Here is a 19,858-nt window from a genome sequence, read left to right as displayed (position 1 = left end):
CCCTAAGAAATTTTATATCTAGCAGTATAGCTAACCTAATAATATATTACCTCTACTCATAGCCTTCTAGCTCCTCTTAATCTTGCAAGTAACAAAAAAATATATTCTGCCTATTTATAGAAGGCATTGTCCTGAATTCATTTTTTATATGGCAGGTGACATGTGTAACTCAGTTCCCTTTGACACCTTTCTAAATATTGTGGCATTTCTCACTAGAAAATTATAATTTGACAGCTAAGGCTAGGAAAAACGTGCATGATTCTGTGTGAGAACACCTCAAATAAGTGGACTGATTGAAGCCTAGATTTTTCCAACACAGAGCAAAATAAATCTCTTTATGAGACAATTTGTTTTGAGTGATTTGCCTCCTGCCCTGGAGATAATCATGTTTCACTGGAACATGCTCCAAGCAGGTTTTGTATATTGATTTGTGGTTCCGAATAATAATAAAAAAGTCTGTTTACATGTTTTGAGGTTAGCTTTCCAACTAAATGCTCTGTTTTCTTGGCATTTTAAATAAAAAAGGTCTTGAGTGTGAAAAGCTTGTTTGCTTTACTTAAAAGCAGTGTCGTGAAATGAATTACTCTAATTCATGAAAGTTCTTCTGATGTATACACGTTCTCTTATCCCCAGCACAGATAAGAGTTTTCGGTCTAGTGAAATTGATTCTATTCTAATAGAGGATACTTACTTACACAAAGGGCAGAAGTAGAAAGGAAACTAATTCTTGACAAATGGTTAAGATGAAGGAGTGCTTCCCCATCCATTGTTGCTTTCAAGATTTTGTTTCAACTCCTTATGTATACTTTCTCTCTAGTTATAAACACGTTCAGGGTGGGACTTTCAAAGGTGCTCTGCATTGGCCTAACTGGTCTTTCTCTGAATAAAATGGGAGTTTTATCATTGACTTCAGTGGGAGCAGTGTTAGGCCAATGGTGAATGCTTTTGAAAATCACACCCTTGAACTATGCAAGTCCTACTGGTATCTTGAAGTCTGCCGTTATACCTTGTTATGTACCTTAGGGAAGTTCTGCAGGTGGTTGTCTCACACCTGGACAAGAATACCTCTAGCATCTTCTTTTAGTCCTTCTGGGTCTTATATTGCAATCCTTTTTCTGGCAAAGCCTCCATGAACTTCAGTGGGAGGTTTATATGATTAAGAAGAACTGCAGGTTCAGGCTCTGTCACTCTTCTTTTAAAATCATTTAAAATCTTCTGGGTCTTTCAACGTTTAAAACAATTAATTGTCTTCTGGCTAGGGCTAGGTCATCCTCTCCGATTTTTGCTTCCGGACCAACTGTTGTGCCCATAGGCGCTGACTTCTTCTGGCGCCGGTGAGTGCTCGACCCCTCCCGCTGCCCTTCCAACCCCTTCCCCAAAGTCTCTGTCCCCTCCCTGCCCCATTCGACGCCTTCCCCAAATCCCTGCCCCGGCCCCGCCTCTTTCCTTCCTCTTCCCCTGAGCATGCCATGTTCTCTCTCCTCCCCCCTCCTTCCCAAAGCTTGCTACAGCTGTTTGTCAGTGGTAAGCGCTGGGAGGGAGGAGTGGAGACGTGGTGTGCTGAGAGGAGGCGGAGGAGGTAGTGGGGCGGGGAGCTTGGCTGCTGGTGGGTGCAGAGCACCCACTAATTTTTCCCTGTGGGAGCTCCCACAGAGTCGTCGCCTATGGTTGTACCTTATGCAACCATTTTCCTCTTTGTTGGGCTCTGTGGCTGGACTACTTCTCCCATGATACACTGCAGCAGCTCAGAAGGAAGACCATAGTGCATCATAGGAGATGTAGTCCTTCTACACAGCACAACCCGTAGAGGGGAATGAAGGCATGATACTATGGTGGTTCAGTTCCACTTGACTCGAAATAAAATATTTTTTTCCTGAAAGAAAATTGAATAATTTGGACAAAACTGAAATTTTCTCCTGGCAGATTTTCTTCCTGTTCTGTATAAAAAAATGTGATGGGAGAAATTAGCTTTAATATGTGTGTAGTAATGACAGTGTACCAGTTGCATGATAGAAACACATTGATTTTCAAGATACAGTGTAGCAGATGTAAGTTAATAGCCTGTGAATATCCTGCAATAGGGATCCTGTTCCCAGCTGTAATCATAAATAGGTTCCTGCTGTTCTTGGTTAAAAATAACATTGTTTTCAAAGTTTTTGTACCTGGGGAAAAAATATCAGATGTTCATAGATTGCATCTTAATACTGTGAAGTCCAAAAATCCACAATATGTTGTTTATTTAAATTTGTTGAAGTAGCTTGCTTCAAACTCTCAAAACACTTTACATACAAAATAGAAATATTAAAAGGACAATATCAGATATTATATTACTTAAAAGCTCAATTCAATTTCAATGTTGATAAATGCAAAGTAATGCACATTGGAAAACATAATCCCAACTATACATATAAAATACATATGCATATAAAATGATGGGGTCTAAATTACCCGGTACCACTCAAGAAAGAGATCTTGATAGTTCTCTGAAAACATCCACCCAATGTGCAGCGGCAGTCAAAAACGCTAACAGAAGGTTGGGAATCATTAAGAAAGGGACAGATAATAAGACAGAAAATATCATATTGCCTCTATATAAATCCGTGGTACGCCCACATCTTGAATACTGCGTGCAGATGTGGTCGCCCCATCTCAAAAAAGATATATTGAAATTGGAAAAGGTTCAGAAAAGGGCAACAAAAATGATTAGGGATATCGAACAACTTCCATATGAGGAGAGATTAATAAGACTGGGACTTTTCAGCTTGGAAAAGAGATGACTAAGAGGGGATATGATTGAGGTCTATAAATCATGGCTGGTGTGGAGAAAGTAAACAGGAAAGTGTTATTTACTCCTCATAACACAAGAACTAGGGGTCACCAAATGAAATTAATAGGCAGCAGGTTTAAAGCAAACAAAAGGAAGCTCTTCTTCACACAACACACATTCAACTTGTGGAAATCTTTGCCAGAGGATGCTGTGAATACCAAGACTATAACAGAGTTAAAAAAAGAACTAGATATATTTGTGCAGGATAGGTCCATCGATGGCTGTTAGCCAGGATGGGCAGGGGGATTTGGAGGAATGGGTGGGTGGGAGCATGCAACAAGGCCATAGGGGGCAGGGAGAGAGCACCATCCAGCCCAGCTCTGACCCCAGTTTCAGCTCCACTCTGCCCCCTGCTCCACCTCCAGTTCAGTTCTGCCCTCATTCCCGCTCCACCTGCAGGCCATCTCCCCCTTTAGCCCCAACCCCTTCCCCATATCAAGCTCCTCTGCTGAGCCAAGGGTGCAGTAATGGAGTGCAGTCACGGACAGATTCCATTACTAGTAAGTGGGGGGCGCGACAGGAAAAGTTTGGGCACGACTGCCCAATAGGAAAAACAAAATTAGGGGTGGACTTTCTCCTGACATCCTTCTTTAAGAAGGCCTGATGGTCTAATGGTCCGTACAGTAATTCAACATTTCATTGTCCAGGATGGGTTTTGGAGTGGATAGTACGTTTTCTTCCATGCCTCTGTCTGCACTCCATGTGCTAAGGTCTATCTATTTGGCCTTAATAGTATGTACGTTCTTAGTAGTCGGGCAGACATTTTATCTGGATTATTTAAAGTTGCATTTGAAACAAAATCCAAAATGGTCACCTGCCACTCACAAAAGCCTGGATGAAAGCTGCTGGCTTGTGACATACAGCGACTCTGGGTTCTAGGATGATGACGTTAATATAAAAAGAAAAGGAGGACTTGTGGCACCTTAGAGACTAACAAATTTATTTGAGTATAAGCTTTCGTGAGCTACAGCTCACTTCATCATGCATCTGATGAAGTGAGCTGTGGCTCACGAAAGCTTATGCTCAAATAAATTTGTTAGTCTCTAAGGTGCCACAAGTCCTCCTTTCTTTTTGCGGACACAGACTAACACGGCTGCTACTCTGAAACCTGTCATTATACTTTAATATATATATTTTTTTGATACTCTTGGGAACAGGAAGCCTGTTTCACTAGGATAAGTCCAGGCGCAGTGGGCCTGAATGCACATAGACTGCTTATAAATAAGTTACTTTTTTGAATACCAGAGGGCACTGGGACTGAGGCAGATGAAAGTTACTTGAGCTCTGAAGCAGCCCACAGGGAATCCCTAAACATTGTCCCCTAAAATTCACCATCCAACTTCTAGAAACGTTGCACCTGACTACTGAAATCCCCAAGATGCTCTCTAGCTTTGTGTCTTCCTCTCTGAATCTGAAAGCCCTGAAAAATCTGAGATCTGCCTCCACACCTTTTAGAAACAAAATGGTTCCTAAGCCTGATGGAATGCAGCAGATGGCTCTGCTACAACAGGTTGCTGCAAATACTTTTGAAATTAAATCTGCAGTTTCCATCCTAAAGACCACCATGACTGAGATTCAGAACACGCTACAAGCTCTACCCAGCCAGAGGAGTGAAGCAGAACACAGAATTTCTGAAGTGAAAGATGATTTCAAGGAGAACAAATTACAGGTTAAGAAGAACTGTAATGATATCAAGACTATTAAGTCCAAGCTAATTGATCTAGAAAGCCACTCAAGACAATGTAACATCAGAATTGTGGGTGTCCCTGAGGGAACAGAGAAAGGTAAATCCTCTAAATTTGTCCCTAAACTGCGAACAAAGTTGTTGCATATGCCAATAGATTTTTGTTTTGATATAGAACAGGTACACTGGGCCCTTGACCCCATGCTAGCTCTGGGAGATTGGACTAGAGTATGGATTGTGAAGTTACTGAAGTTTACCACTAAGGAGTTAGATTTGGTTTTGGTGAGTAGTGAGGACCTCATAGAAGAAATGGTTGTAGGGGACAACCTTGGTTCGAGCAATCATGAGCTAATTCAGTTCAAACTAAATGGAAGGATAAACAAAAATAGATCGGTGACTAGGGTTTTTGATTTCAAAAGGGCTAACTTTAAAAAATTAAGGAAATTAGTTAGGGAAGTGGATTGGACTGAAGAACTTGTGGATCTAAAGGTGGAGGAGACCTGGAATTACTTCAAGTCAAGGTTGCAGAAACTATCAGAAGCCTGCATCCCTAGAAAGGGGAAAAAACTCATAGGCAGGAGTTGTATACCAAACTAGATGAACAAGCATCGCAGAGAGGTGATTTAAGAAAAAGCAGAAAGCCTACAAGGGGTGGAAGATGGGAGGGATCAGCAGGGAAAGCTATCTTTTTGAGGTCAGAACATGTAGGGATAAAGTGAGAAAGACCAAAAGCCATGTAGAGTTGGACCTTGCAAAGGGAATTAAAACCAATAGTAAAAGGTTCTATAGCCATATAAATAAGAAGAAAACAAGGAAAGAAGAAGTGGGACCGCTAAACACTGAGGATGGAGGGAGTGGAGGTTAAGGATAATTTAGGCATGGCCCAATATCTAAACAAATATTTTGCCTCAGTCTTTAATGAGGCTAATGAGGAGCTTAGGGATAACGGTAGGATGACAAATGGGAATGAGGATATGGAGGTAGATAGTACCACATCCGAGGTAGAAGCCAAACTCAAATAGCTTAATGGGACGAAATGGGACTAAATCAGGGGGCCCAGATAATCTTCATCCAAGAATATTAAAGGAACTGGCACATGAAATTGCAAGTCCATTAGCAAGAATTTTTAATGAATCTGTAAACTCAGGGGTTGTACCGTATGACTGGAGAATTGCTAACATAGTTCCTATTTTTAAGAAAGGAAAAAAATGTGATCCGGGTAACTACAGGCCTGTTAGTTTGACATCTGTAGTATGCAAGGTCTTGGAAAATTTTTGAAGGAGTAAGTAGTTAAGGACATTGAGGTTGATGGTAATTGGGACAAAATAGAACATGATTTTACAAAAGGTAGATCATGCCAAACCAATCTGATCTCCTTCTTTGAGAAAATAATAGATCTTTTAGACAAAGGAAATGTAGTGGATCTAATTTACCTTGGTTTCAGTAAGGCATTTGATATGGTTCCACATGGGGAATTATTAGCTAAATTGGAAAAGATGGGGATCGATATGAAAATTGAAAGGCAGATAAGGAACTGGTTAAAGGGGAGACTAGAACGGGTCATACTGAAAGTTGAACTATCAGGCTGGAAGGAGGTTACTAGTGGAGTTCCTCAGGGATCGGTTTTGGGACCAGTGTTATTTAATCTTTTTATTACTGACCTTGGCACAAAAAGTGGGAGTGTGCTAATAAAGTTTGCAGATGACACGAAGCTGGGAGGTATTGCCAATACAGAGAGGGACCGGGATATCATACAGGAAGATCTGGATGACTTTGTAAACTGGAGTAATAGTAATAGGGTGAAATGTAATAATGAAAAGTGCAAGGTTATGCATTTAGGGATTAATAACAAGAATTTTTGTTATAAACTGGGGGCGCATCACTTGGAAGTAACAGAGGAGGAGAAGGACCTCGGGGTATTGGTTGATCACAGGATGACTATGAGCCGCCAATGTGATATGGCTGTGAAAAAAGCTAATGTGGTCTTGGGATGCATCAGGTGAGGTATTTCCAGTAGAGATAAGGAGGTGTTAGTACCATTATACAAGGCACTGGTGAGACCTCATCTGGAATGTTGTATGCAGTTCTGGTCTCCCATGTTTAAGAAGGATGAATTCAAGCTGGAACAGGTACAGAGAAGGGCTACTAGATGATCCGAGGAATGGAAAACCTATGTTTCTCTTTCTCAGGTTATTCCAGTCTGGAGGAGGAATTGATGATGGAGTCAAGTATTTCTTTAGCACAGTTCTGTTTGTTTACAAAGAATGTAGGAAGTCCTGTTTCCCTGAACACAGCAGGAATCACATTGCTCCAGGCCACTTAACTGGCTAACCTGCAAGGAACTGATCTGCACAGATGTTTCTAAGGAGCATCCTGATACCTGCTGGGAAAGACTGGCATGCAAGTCTGTTAATTGTTTGCATATGATCTTGTGTTGAGACAGCACTGCAGGCACCATAGAGGATATACTGAGTGTTTAATCACTGTTATTGATTTCCGCTTCAGGTGTGGCTGTTTAAACTGTAGTCAGCACTGGAACTGATAAAACCACTGCCAGGTTTGTTTGTTTGTTTGTTTGTTTTTTAACATATTAAAGAAAAAAAGATAGTGTGGAGCATATTAGACTAAGCAGCAGATTCACCTGACTATGATATAGCCGTGGTAGTGTGTAGAATGGGCTTCCATCTTGAATGGCCCCTTGCAAGTCATCTTCCTTTGGGAAGAGTCAGTATGGGAGGATTTAGAGTTATTTTTGGTCACACTTACTTGTTGCATCTTCTTAAAATGACTGTAAACTCTTCAGGTGAGGGACTGTGTCTTATTCTATGTTTTTACAGTGCCTAGGACAGTGAAGCCCTGATTCCAATTGGGGACCCTGTGCAATATCAGAATGTAAATAACAATAGGTTATGGAATGTTTGTGCCAACTCTTGCTATGATCGTCAACATACTGTTAGCTAATACATATAAGTTTAACAATGTACTGTGCTTTCCCCACAATTCTGTTCAGTCATACTATGTGTACTGCAAAACTGAAGTCAGCTTTGGCACTAGCTAATGGAGAACTTGTCAAAGGCAAGATACATTCGTTCTATGTCCTAGTAGCAGTACAGGTGCCTTCATGGGCAACTGTTTTAGAATGTTCTATCCAAAAGAGAGATAAGAAAAGTACAGAACAAAATAACGACTAAGGAACTGTTGTGAGCTGGCAGGTTGGATTTTAGTGACAGAGTTTTGTAACATGTAAAACCATACTAGAAATATAGATGGTTTAAATGCATATTTGCAAAGCATACATTCTGTGTAAGAGATATGCTGATAAGAGTTGCTTCCCAGAAGGAGGGTATGTGTGTCTCCTTTTTGTATTGTACTGCTTTGTCTTTGAACAATAAATTTGGCTACATTCAGTTATTTGGTCTCTTGTACGTTTTAAAGAACAAACTGCAAGTGCAGTCTAACGACTGGCTACACTTTTTTGTCTGTAATACCAATGTATCCCAATATGCTTGGAAACATGAAATCGGACTTTTTCAAGTAATTGTGCATATCAAGGAAGTAGGGTGTGTGTTTGTTTTTTAGGATATTTTAACAATGTAATGCCCACTATGGTGGCTAAAATAATCAGAAACATTGGAAGTTTGATTTTTTTTCTTTTGTCGCACCATAAATTTGTTTTTCACACAAATAGAAGACTATGGCCAAAATTTTTAAAATTCAAAGCTTAAGTCTATATTTAGGCACCTACATAAGTGGTCTGATTTTCAATGTGCTGAGCACTGAACAGCTCAGGTGGAGTCAAAATCAAGTAACTTATTTAGGTACCTAAATATGGATTTAAGCACTTAACTTTAGACACCTGATTTTGGGGAGGGGGGGGGGTTGGTTTTGTTTTTTTAAATCTTGGCCTATTCCCTTGCCCTAAAGAGCTCATCCACTAAACTAAGATCTGACATCCACAGGACATGAACAAGCACTGGCGGGTTAGGAGGAGAGTTTATATCCCAGAGATGAATGCATTTCTGTGCTGGGTGAAATGATTTATTTATATATTGGGCAGGGGCGAAAGTAACTTAAAGGACCTACCGGTACTCCGGAGTCCTGAGCGGGGGCGTGGCCTCGACCAGGAGAGGCGTGGCCTCAACCGGAAGAGGCGGGGCCTTTAAATACCCAGGCCCTTTAAATCAAGATTTAAAGGCCCCAGCGCTCTGGCTGTGGCTGGGAGCCCCCGGGCCTTTAAATCACCCCTGGAGCTACCGGGGGCTCTGGCTGCGGGGAGCCCCGGGGGTGCTTTAAAGGGCCCGGGGCTCCCCGCACCAGATGGATCCCCTGGTCCTTTAAATCACCACTGGAGCCCTGCTGCTGCTACCCCAGGGGCTCCGGCAGCGGGGCTTGGGTGGTGCTTTACAGGGCCCGGGGCTCCCCGCAGTGGCTGGAGCCCAGGGCCCTTTAAAGCGCCAGGCTGGGGAAGCTGGTCCGGTCCAGCACGGCGTCCTGGCTCTTGCCGGTATGCCGTACCAGACTGTACCGGCTTACTTGCACCTCTGATATTGGGTCAACATGTGGTCTTCAGCCACTACCAGAGTTAGAAGCAAGCAGAGTCACACGACTCGAGCTCCTGGAGAAGTGGTGCTGTTCAGAATCGGTCCCTGACTGAGCTCATGGACAGCTATTATGCTTACACTCTGCATTTGTGTAGAAGATTCCTTGCAACTTCTCTCCCACTACTGTGCACATGCACGAGTCTGAAAGAAATGTTGCTCATGGTTTTGTAAAGCATTTGGAAAGCCTTTGGGGTTAAAGGCAGGGATGTAGATGTAAAACGATACTGGTAGGTATAATAAATATTTTGCAAGCAACTTTTCAAGTTTCCATGTTGCATATCTTCTGGATACTGTAAACTAATTTGTTGCTCTCTCCACTTTGTGCTTGCCAATTTTCATTATATTTATAGCTCATTGAGTTTCTTCAACTGTAATCTTCAGGGCATTTTTGTATAGGTTGATTATTGCCCGGGGTGAAAGTAAGGCAGTACGGGACGGTATGGTGTACTGCTAAAAAATGGCTGCCAGTACCAGCTCGTACAGCTGACTTTAAAGCGCTACTGTGGCAAATTTGGGCACCCAAGCAAATATTGTCACATGTTGCTCTTCTTTATATGTAGATCTCTTTATATCTAATGAGCTTGATGTCATCCTATTTAATCCCTGAACAAAAAGGGCTACATAAGCAAAAAAGAAAAAAACCCACCCTTACTCTGTATAAAAGCAAATTGTTGTTCTGGTTTTCCATTAGTTTCCACTGCTGACGTTTATCTTGTCCTAGCTGAGAAATTAGAGCATGGTGAATGAAAGACAACAGTCATGTGTTTAGCACAAGATATATTCAGATGTGTTCATTGCAGATTTATTTTTAATTGCACTTCTGAAGTACACTGATCATAGCCAAAAGATGTGTGTATGTATAATAGAATATAACATGTTACCATGCAGCATTTGTTTTGTAACTTGGACGGGTTCTTCCTTGTACTACTGTATTTAAAAGAAGGAGTGGGAGATGAACTTTGGTCACTTTACATCTCATTAATCACTTTCTCAGCATTTAAAGGCACTGATTATAGCAAAAAGCAAACAGCTCTACACACAACTCTACACACACCCTTCCTAGTGAACTATTTTATCATACATAAAAAATTTGCAAAGCTCTAAAAGATTAGATATGTAATTCAGTTGTACACCTCATTAGGGTCCCAACCTTTGTACACTTTTATAGACAGAACTTCACTGATTTTAATAGGACTTTTACCCAAAAAGGCTATGTGGGATTAGTACCTAAACCCTTTAATATTATGGGATCAAATATCCTCACCCTTCAGAAATTGCTGAACTGTGCATTTGCAGAGAATACAGCTAAAGGCCCCCCTTGAACCGTGCCAGTAAATCTTAAGGGTATGTTAAAGGGAGCAGGAATAAACATAATTGCCTTTCTCTTGTCCTCAGTGAAAGAAGTTACTGGAGTGGGAATGAAGCTGACTGCTTCATGCTCTGTAACAGGCACTCTGCAGTCTCCTCTAAGTAGCGCTCCTTGTTCTGATTGACCTTCTATAACATTTAGGAATCAGCAGAATACGGGAGGCAATAGCCCTTTTTCCATCCTCTAATCCCAAGTGAATGGGTCCCTTCCTCAGGCTCTGTTCAAAGATAGCAGAGAACAGTCTGCAAAACTTTACTGACTTCTTGGATTTGAGCCAGTTGAAGACCAGATGTCACAGTCCTTGGCTAATCTCCTAGAATACCTGGGGTTGTAGGCTCCACTTCCCTGGAAGTAGGGGAGTCCCACTGAGCCAATATGCCATGCTTTTCTCCTGATCCTTAGGTAGGCCATTCTGAGGCAGGCAAGGTGAGACTCTGACTAAGAATTGGGCAGAGGGCTTCTGCAGGAGCTCAGGGCTGCCAGTGCCCCTGCTCATGGTATACCACTGCATCCCGTTGGTCTCACTGATCTGACACAGTACACTGATCTTGCAGCATTTCCCAGGCAAGAAGGGCCAAGCAGATTGCCTGTAATTCCAGCACATTGATGCTAGTTTCCCAGGGCAACTGGAGCCAGGTGCCCTGCACTGACTGCATAAATAGCAACATTCTGTACTTGGTCTTTGAGTGCTGGTCCCTATGTGTATTCCAGTGTGGGTGTGCATGTGCTCCATGTGCCCGGAGTCAGAGAATTCTTACAAGCAATGTCCATTGGTTCACACGTGCACCCTTGCTCTCTTTGTGCTTCCAACCGAAGGCATAAAGGGCAGAGTGGACTGACTGCCTTTCTAGTTTTTAAAGCTGCATGGCCTGGGTTAGAACTTCCAATGTCCGGAGCTGCTACTGAGAGCTGCTACTGTTTCATTATTTTTTGATATGTAAAAGTTTCAAAGATTGCCTGTAGTGTATCTTGTAAATAGTTTTAATGGCTTTTAGTAAGGTTTTTGTTTTTTTGTTTTTTTTTTTTTTAGTAAAGTTTTTGTGGTTAAATAGATTCCCTGCTCCAAGGGAACTGCCTCACCCCAGTGCTCAGTGACAGATATTGGACTATGCCCAGAACTGGGCTTCAAAAACTGTTTCCTCTCCATGCTCCTCAGTCAGTGACGACCATCAGTGCTGCCTGTACTGTCTCACGGAAGTGCATCTTGTGGCTGGGTGCAATATCTGCCGCTTTCACGCTGCTGGAGCTCCGGATCAAAGAGCACCTCATGGAGAAGGTCATGAGGCCGCAGTTAGATCCACGCTAAGGGACCCCCCCTATACACTGGTTTGAATTGACATGGAGTGCACCTCCCACCATTAGGTTTGACTCTGATACCAGGGAATCCATATCCACTGACCCTCTGTTGGGATCTCCCTAGAGGAGATCTAGGATCCAGGACCCAAAACACAAACTCTTGAATATCCTGCAACCTACCAGATCCAGTTGAATAGCACTTTTACTATTGTGGAACCTACTAGAGCAGTCTGGCATACACCCAGCCACATGCACCCCACCCTCAGTTCCGATCTTACTAGTTGTTCAAGCTGACGCAGAGCGTTCTAGACAGCAACATCCCAAATCCACTCATTCTGCCAAGGAGGCTAGATCCCAAATCCACTCATTCTGCCAAGGAGGCTAGACATCTAAACTTGATGTGAAGACCTTTCTTCCCAACTACTAGTCTTCAGTTTAGAACTGTCAAGTGCTGTTAGCTAAGTATGACTACCTGAACTATTCCAAGTTCACAAACTTTATAGACAAACTACCACAGCAAGACAGAGCACAATCCCAGGCTCTTATTGAAAAAGGTAAGCTGGTGGCCAGAACCAAACTTCAATCAGCGGTTGATGTGGTGGACACATCATCAAGATCAATGGAAATAGCCATTGTGATACACTGTGAGTCATGGATACATGCTTCAGGATTTCCCAGGGAGGTCCAGAACACTGTGGAGGACTTGCCCTTCGATGAAGCTCATCTTTTCAATGAAAAGACAGATGAGTCCTTACATACTCTAAAGGACTCTAGGGCCACCCCACACTCCTTGGGACTATATATACCTGCTCTGAAGAGGAAATCTCACAGGCAGCCCTACAAACCTAGTCTGGTGACTCATAGTTTTATCATCAGCAGACTTATGGTCCACCTCATAAGAAACAAAGGATGCAAAATTCTCATTTCCCTTCAACTCCTGTGTCAACAAGAGCATCTCAACTGCATTCCCTAGCTAAAAGATATTTTTGACAGGAGTTCAAGAGCTGAAAACCACCAATGATGTCATCACTGTTTGATTCCCACATATTCTTTGAGGGTCATCTAGCAGTCTTTTTTTTTTTTTTTTTTTTTGGCAACTGGAGTGGAATAACAAAGGACAAGTAGGTATTTGACATTCTCCATTTCGGCTCTGCAGTTGAGTTTACTTCCCTACCGTCTCCAAAACCACAATCTCTGTCCCTCTTCAGGACCTTTTCATGAGGGGATTCTCTGACAGGAAGTGGAATCCCTCCTGCAGCAGGGAGCAATAGAACTGGTACCTCTTCAACACCAGAGGCTTTTACTCAATACCCAAAAAGAAAGGTGTTTGGAGACCCATTCTCAAGCTCTGCAATCTCAACCATCCCTGGAAAAGGACGTTTGGTTTACAGCTCTTGATATCCAGAATGGTTATTTTCATTTGGACATTCACTGTGCCGTCAGGTGGCTTCTCAGATTCATAGTGGGCCCCTACCACTTTCAATACAGGGTGCTCCCATTTGACCTTACCACTGACCTCAGGTTCTTTTCCAAAGTCATCCAGATAGTAGCAGCTCATTTCAGATGAAGCAGCTTCACCATTTTCACTTATCTCAATGACTTCACCTATCTCAACTTCTCATTGCCAGGACACATCAACAAGCCTACGTGTTGCCCTCATTAATGCTTCAGCTCCTATCCTCTCCAGGAGTCAGTGTGAACTTGGAAGTCTACCCTCAGTCAGACACAAACTATAGTCTTCACAGGAGCGACCTTGCCTTCAGTCACAGCAAGAGCTTATCTATCAGGGGACAGGTTTCGCTCCAGAAACAACCTGATAGACCAGGTTATGTGCAACTCTGCTGCACCAGTCATGATTGTGTTTTTCTCCAGGGGTTCATAGAATCATAGAATCATAGAATATCAGGGTTGGAAGGGACCCCTGAAGGTCATCTAGTCCAACCCCCTGCTCGAAGCAGGACCAATTCCCAGTTAAATCATCCCAGCCAGGGCTTTGTCAAGCCTGACCTTAAAAACTTCCAAGGAAGGAGATTCCACCACCTCCCTAGGCAACGCATTCCAGTGTTTCACCACCCTCTTAGTGAAAAAGTTTTTCCTAATATCCAATCTAAACCTCCCCCACTGCAACTTGAAGCCATTACTCCTCGTTCTGTCATCTGCTACCATTGAGAACAGTCTAGAGCCATCCTCTTTGGAACCCCCTTTCAGGTAGTTGAAAGCAGCTATCAAATCCCCCCTCATTCTTCTCTTCTGCAGGCTAAACAATCCCAGCTCCCTCAGCCTCTCCTCATAAGTCATGTGTTCTAGACCCCTAATCATTTTTGTTGCCCTTCGCTGGACTCTCTCCAATTTATCCACATCCTTCTTGTAGTGTGGGGCCCAAAACTGGACACAGTACTCCAGATGAGGCCTCACCAATGTCGAATAGAGGGGGACGATCACGTCCCTCGATCTGCTCGCTATGCCCCTACGTATACATCCCAAAATGCCATTGGCCTTCTTGGCAACAAGGGCACACTGCTGACTCATATCCAGCTTCTCGTCCACTGTCACCCCTAGGTCCTTTTCCGCAGAACTGCTGCCTAGCCATTCGGTCCCTAGTCTGTAGCGGTGCATTGGATTCTTCCGTCCTAAGTGCAGGACCCTGCACTTATCCTTATTGAACCTCATCAGATTTCTTTTGGCCCAATCCTCCAATTTGTCTAGGTCCTTCTGTATCCTATCCCTCCCCTCCAGCGTATCTACCACTCCTCCCAGTTTAGTATCGTCCGCAAATTTGCTGAGAGTGCAATCCACACCATCCTCCAGATCATTTATGAAGATATTGAACAAAACCGGCCCCAGGACCGACCCCTGGGGCACTCCACTTGACACCGGCTGCCAACTAGACATGGAGCCATTGATCACTACCCGTTGAGCCCGACAATCTAGCCAGCTTTCTACCCACCCTATAGTGCATTCATCCAGCCCATACTTCCTTAACTTGCTGACAAGAATACTGTGGGAGACCGTGTCAAAAGCTTTGCTAAAGTCAAGAAACAATACATCCACTGCTTTCCCTTCATCCACAGAACCAGTAATCTCATGATAAAAGGCGATTAGATTAGTCAGGCATGACCTTCCCTTGGTGAAGGGTTCATGACTTCATGCCCTTATGTAATCCCCTTTGCCAGATGCCACCTTCATTGCCTCCGGTCGTGGCTCCAAATAGTGCATTCACCAAACAAACACAGTGTGAATACCATGGTAAAAATTCCCGCCAGGGTATTGTCATCACTAATGTGGTAGAAAGATCCCCATTGACTATGTGAGGGTGTTCCCTTCCTATCCTCAGCAGACAAGATGATGATTACAGATGCCTTCTTCTTAGGCTGTGGGCCCACATGGACAGCCATATGGCACAGAGCACTTGAATGCCTTGAGAGACCAGGATGCGCATGAATCTTTTGGAACTTTGGGCAGTCAGAGAGGCTTGCAGAGCCTTTCTGTCATTCATCCAGTTTCACCATGTCCTCATAATGTCAAACTACATGACAACTGTCTTTTACATCAACAAACAGGGAGGGAAGAGATCCATCCCCTGTGGGTAGAAGCCGAAACCCTATGGAATTGGTATATCAGGAATCTAATTGCCCTGTCAGCAGCGTACCTTCCAGGAACTCATATTGTGATGGCAGACACCCTCAACAGGCACTTTGCTATCGATCACGAGTGGGAGTTGCACAATTCAGTAGTGAACAGTATTTTTGCTCAATGAGGAACCATCACCTGGGATCTGTTTGCCTCCCAAACAAACAGGAAATGCAATATATACTGTTCCAGAGGAGCCCTAGGCAATGCTGTCCTTCTTTGGTCAGGTTATCTTAGCTATGCCTTTCCTACCTTGGGTCTTATGGGAAATTCAAGAGGGCAAGGCAAAAGTCATCCTCATCACCCCCAATTGGCCCAACTAATTTTGGTTCCCATATCTGCTACAAATGTCATCTCATTCACCAATCAGTATTCAGTCTTTTCTCGATCTCTTGACCCTGGAGAATGGCAGGATCAAGCCTCTCAACCCTAAAGCACTTCATCTCAGGACTTGGTTTTTGGAAGGGTGTCAAGCCTAGAGTGTTCCTGCTTTGAAGCCTTACAAATCATTCTTAATATTGGAAAAGGATTCTACCAGGAAATGTGACTTTGCCAAGTTTGTGTTTTTTTCGTTTGGGCACAGCAGAAACATGTATTTCCAGAGTCAACAGATATCCCCTTCATTTTGGAATATTTTTTCTCTCTCTCTCTCTCTCTCTCTCTCTCTCTCTCAAAACAACTGGTGTCTCCCTCAGTTCTGTATGAGTCCACCTGGAAGTAATCTGTGTGTGTGTCCTCTGCAATCAGATGGTTATTCAGTTTTCATTCCCTGCTGACTTGCAGATTCTTGAAAGGCCTAATCAGAACCTTTTTGCCAGTAAGGAGACCAACTTCTCATGGGGACTTGAACTTTGTACTTTTGGCACTCACTAAGCCCCCTTCAAACCAGTAGCTACATGTTCTGTGTCTCACCTGTTAATGAAAGTTGAATTTCTTTGAGCCATCACCTCAGCCAGAAGGGTGGGTGAACTTGGAGCCCTGGTAGCAGGTATGCCATACACCATAGTCCATAAGGACAAAGTCTTGTTATGTCTCTATCCAAAATTCACCCCTAAGGTAGTTTCAGAATTTCACATAAACCAGGCAATTGACTTCCATGTGTGTTTTTCTGAAACTCCATGCATCTGAGGAGGAGAGGAGACTTCATTCTCTTAGCCAATCAGAAAATCACCTAGACTGTTTCTTGCCGCAGCAGAACAAGTTTGAGGCTGATCTGTATCTTCCTAGAAGATTTTTAAATGGATCTTGGGCTGTATCCTACGTGGCTACCAGTTGTCACAACTTCCTTCCCCTCTTTGGGTAAGGGCGCACTCTACAGTGGCACAAGTGGTCTCAGTGGCATTGCTTCAAGAAGTGCCCCTGCTTGACATTTTGCAGGGCAGCTACGTGGAGTTTGAGCCACATGTATTCAAGGCGTTATGCTCTGGTCGGAGACTCCTCTTCTGATGCATCCTTTGGGACAGAGGTTCTTCAAACAGCTTTGCCGTCTGTATCCTCGTTCCCTCCTCCTACTTGAGTATTGTGTGTTAGTCACCCACAGTAGAATGTACATAGGGACCAGCACTCAAAGAAGAGGAGAAAGTTACTTACCTTTATAGTAACTCGAGGTTCTTTGAGATGCGTGGTCCATATCTATATTGTACTAACTGCCCTCCTTCCCCTCTGCTTCAGATCTTACCTGGATTTGCAGTAGAGAATGAATTGGAGAGGTGGTCAGTCTGCTCCGCCCTTTACACCCTCTCTTAGAAGCACAAGGAGAGCAAGGGCACATATACAGACTGGCAGACACTGCTTGCAAGAATTCTCCAATTCCAGGCTCATGGAGCGCAAGTGCACCCGCAATGGAATACAGATAGAGGCCGCACATCCTGAAGAACCTCCAGTTACTATTAGGTAAATAACTTTCTCTTGTGAAGAGACATTTATTCAGTTGATACTATTTATAGTGGGGCAATTTTTTGCCCCGTAACACTGATAGTCTTGCGCCCCCATATCCCCTTCATCTCTTTTGACTGGTGCCTGTTTTTACTTTGCTAACTAGCAAACAATAATATTTAGCTTTTGCATGGCACTTTTACCTGTTGATCTGAAAATGCTTTACAAAGGAAGGTAGTATCATTCCCACTTTTTAAAGAAGGGCTACCCTTTATCAATGACCTGTAGCCAGATCAATTTTTTTTTTATCCAGGGAGGATAAAAAAGAGCACAAGAGTGATTATTCCCCTCTCTTCGGAACTGGTGAGGCCATACCTGGAGTATTGTGTCCAGTTTTGGGCCCCCCACTACAGAAGGGATGTGGACAAATTGGAGAGAGTCCAGCAGAGGGTAACGAAAATGATTAGGGGGCTGAGGCACATGACTTATGAGGAGAGGCTGAAGGAACTGGGGTTATTTAATCTGCAGAAGAGAAGAGTGAGGGGGGATTTGATAGCAGCCTTCAACTACCTGAAGGTGGGTTCTAAAGAGGATGGAGCTAGGCTATTCACAGTGGTGGCAGATGACAGAACAAGGAACAATGGTCTCAAGTTGCAATGGGGGAGGTCTAGAATGGATATTAGGAAAAACTATTTCACTGAGAGGGTGGTGAAGCACTGGAATGGGTTATCTAGGTAGGTGATGGAATCTCTATCCTTACAAGTTTTTAGGGCCCAGCTTGACAAAGCCCTGGCTGGGATGATTTAGTGTGGTTGGTCCTGCTTTGAGCAGGGGATTAGACTAGATGACCTCCTCAGGTCTCTTCCAACCCTAATCTTCTATGATTCTATAGGGCTTAGATATTGAGAAGGCTTTGTCTTCAATTCATACCACAGGTGAATTTCACCTGTCTATTATGGTTTCTCTCCGCTTAAAGGGGAAATGTGAATATTTTGATAAATGGACTGAAAGGCTGTTTTACTTCACTGCAAATCTGTAAATATTACAGTAACCTTTGCTGAAATGCTGCTTTATAACTTGTAAAGTAATGCTTTCCAGTCAATGGAAGACAGATAAACAGGTTTCCTCCTGCAACAGTACATTAAAGGGATTAATTTCTTCTTTTGATGGCAGTGATAGAATACCATGGTTACAGAGCTATGGCAAATGGGGTTCTGGCATTTTATATACTCATGATCAATATGATCTGTAGGCTGGATCAAATCCTGGTCCCACTGAATTTTTGTCATAAGTTCAGTGGAATCAGATTTGGCCCTTCAAGTATTAGTCTTGCTTTTTTAAATCCCTGTTCGCACACTACAGAAGTGAGAAGGTCTTTATAACGAATTTAGAAATGGATCATTAGATTCACGCCCAATCCCTTCCTGGTTTGAGGAATTTGATCTGTTGATGTCTGTGGAAGAAGATAGGACAGGATATGTCCCAGCTATTAGATGAATGTTCCTTATCCCGTTGGATGCAGATCTAGGCCCAGCGATCCACCTATTTGTGAGTTCTTGGCAAGATTATTGCAGTTTATATCTAGGAATGAAGCCTGAAAAATCCACTACGAAATACAGCAGTCTGTCTGCTTAGCAACACAAACTGCTGTGAATGCATCCCCTTGTTCTGCACTCCATGTGCTGACTCCTTATTGAATTCAAAGTAAAGTTCAAGGTTTCTATCCTGATATTCAGGAGTTCCAACTACTGGACTAGCTCCATCTACTAGAGAGAGCTCCATTCCCTCCTTAACCAAGACTTCTTGTGACAGCTACACTGCAGGAGCCTGTAAAATGGGAGAAAGAAATTCCCGGAAGCTGGATTTAGAATACGGACATACAGTACTCCTGCAAGAGACAGGATTGACCATAGGCCTCGCATTATTCCTAACTAAATACATAGGTCATTTATTTGGCCTAGCTTTCTCCCAATAATTTCTGCACACACACACACAACACAGGTTTCAGAGTAGCAGCTGTGTTAGTCTGTATTCGCAAAAAGAAAAGGAGTACTAGTGGCATCTTAGAGACTAAGCAATTTATTTGAGCATAAGCTTTCATGAGCTACAGCTCACTTCATCGGATGCATTCAGTGGAAAATACAGTGAGGAGATTTATATGCACACAGTACATGAAAAAATGGGTGTTATCATACACACTGTAAGGACAGTGATCACTGAAGATGAGCTATTACCAGCAGGAGAGCAGGGGGGTGGGGGGTGAGAAACCTTTTGTAGTGATAATCAAGGTGGGCCATTTCCAGCAGTTAACAGGAACGTCTGAGGAACCATGGGGGGTGAGGGGGGGGGAAATAAACATGGGGAAATAGTAACTAATATAATATCACTAATCCAGGAACCTATCCTTGCAACAAAGCCCGTTGCCAATTGTGTCCACATATTTATTCAGGGGACACCATCATAGGGCCTAATAATATCAGCCACACTATCAGAGGCTCGTTCACCTGCACATCTACCAATGTGATATATGCCATCATGTGCCAGCGATGCCCCTCTGCCATGTACATTGGTCAAAC

The 19,858-nt window shown here is 43.2% G+C and overlaps 1 protein-coding gene across 5 annotated transcripts in view; it reads left to right on the top strand.

The window, feature by feature from the left end:
• MAP3K5 (mitogen-activated protein kinase kinase kinase 5) overlaps positions 1-19,858 on the top strand; it is a 161,393-nt gene that overhangs the window by 24,538 nt on the left and 116,997 nt on the right. Inside the window, exon 1 of one of the 5 annotated variants that reach the window (XM_077813101.1) lies at positions 4,480-4,611. The exons of the other annotated variants lie outside the window; for them this stretch is intronic. The gene's annotated coding sequence lies outside the window, so the exon portion shown is untranslated. Of the gene's footprint in view, positions 1-4,479; positions 4,612-19,858 lie in introns of those variants that run through there. 5 annotated transcript variants of the gene reach the window in all.

This window comes from Eretmochelys imbricata, chromosome 3 (assembly GCF_965152235.1).
Source record: "Eretmochelys imbricata isolate rEreImb1 chromosome 3, rEreImb1.hap1, whole genome shotgun sequence".
Classification (NCBI taxonomy): domain Eukaryota; kingdom Metazoa; phylum Chordata; order Testudines; family Cheloniidae; genus Eretmochelys; species Eretmochelys imbricata.
Note: the sequence above shows the minus strand (reverse complement) of the source record. Positions and strands in the feature narration are given on the sequence as shown.